Here is a 1,489-nt window from a genome sequence, read left to right as displayed (position 1 = left end):
TTGAGCCCAGGAGTTGGAGGTTGCTGTGAGCTGTAATGCCATGGCACTCTGCCCAGGGGGATAGCTTGAGGCTCTGTCTCAAAAAAAAAAAAAAATAAAAATAAATAAAAATAAAAATGTCATTCTCTAAGTAGGATTTGGAAGAAAACTAATTAGATACATATTTGAGCAAAATGATGTGCAAAGATAACTGCATGGCTTATAAAAACTGATTATGTTGATAAGGATAAAGCTTTCTATTGTGTAAATTGTAGAATTTAATAGGGACAAAAAACCCTGAGGGTTGGAAGCAACCCATGTTTTAAGAGTGCTGTACATAAATAAAAATTTTCAGATAATTGTGTTTCAGATAGCTGTGTTTTTACATTTTCTGGATCCCAAAATGTCATCTGCCTCTTTTTTTTTACTTAGAATGCCACATTATATAACTTTTTAATAATCACTTGTATAGAAACTGCTTTTTAGGGGCAGTGCCTGTTGCTCAGTGAGTAGGGTGCCCGCCCCATATACCGAGGGTGGTGGGTTCAAGCCTGACCCCGGCCAAACTGCAACAACAACAACAACAAAAATAGCCGGGTGTTGTGGCCAGCGCCTGTAGTCCCAGCTACTGGGCTGAGGACTGAGAATCGCCTGAGAAGGCTAAGGCAAGAGAATCGCCTAAGCCCAAAGCTGGAGGTTGCTGTGAGCTGTGATGCTATGGCATTCTACCAAGGGTGACAAAGTAATCTCTTAAAAAAAGAAAAAGAAATCACTTTTTATATCTAAACAATCAAAGTTTGTCAGCCTTCATAGAAATAATAACCTTGGATTGCATGCTCTGGACTGAAGCAGCTTCTCTGTAGCCTCGGGGGGGCGGGGAGAGACAGACAGACAGACACCTCCCTGGCTGAAGGCTTAGTCTTTGTGGTTCTAGAGTGATGACACCATCTCTTCCCTGACCCTGTAATTTCATCTTTCTTCTGTCATCATATGGGTTTATCTTTCTCATGTGATTCATTAATCCAAGTAAACATTTGTTGAGCATTTTGCTTGTGTAGTTTCTAGATGCTGGGAAAACAGAGGTTTTCCCTTAGCCATTAGAATCGTGGAGAAGTTTTAAGTATTAGAATGACAGTCACACGATTGTGTTGAATCATTTTGTCTGTAGAGGGGAAGGATTTGAAGGGAGCAAATTGGAATGAAGGAAATCTTAAGGCAAGAGTTAAGCATCTGAAATGTGGTGGCAGTGGGTTTGAAAGAAGAGAGGGAAAGTAAGAACTATTAGAAATTAGAGTTACCGGCTCGGCGCCTATAGCTCAACCGGCTAGGGGCGCCAGCCACGTACACCTAGGGTGGCGGGTTCGAATCCCCAGCCCGGACCCGCCAAAAAACAACAATGACGGCTGCAACCAAAAAAAAAATAGCCGGGCGTTGTGGCAGGCGCCTGTGGTCCCAGCTACTTGGGAGGCGGAGGCAGGAGACTGGCTTGAGCCCAGGAGTTGGAGGTTGC

General features: G+C 43.3%; 1 protein-coding gene across 2 annotated transcripts in view; it reads left to right on the top strand.

The window, feature by feature from the left end:
* Positions 1–1,489, top strand: part of SENP6 (SUMO1/sentrin specific peptidase 6) — a 105,923-nt gene that overhangs the window by 52,638 nt on the left and 51,796 nt on the right. The window lies entirely within an intron of this gene.

Source organism: Otolemur garnettii, unplaced genomic scaffold (genome assembly GCF_000181295.1).
Source record: "Otolemur garnettii isolate 467f Iridium unplaced genomic scaffold, OtoGar3 scaffold00107, whole genome shotgun sequence".
In the NCBI taxonomy this organism is placed as follows: domain Eukaryota; kingdom Metazoa; phylum Chordata; class Mammalia; order Primates; family Galagidae; genus Otolemur; species Otolemur garnettii.
This window is presented reverse-complemented; position numbering and strand designations above follow the sequence as displayed.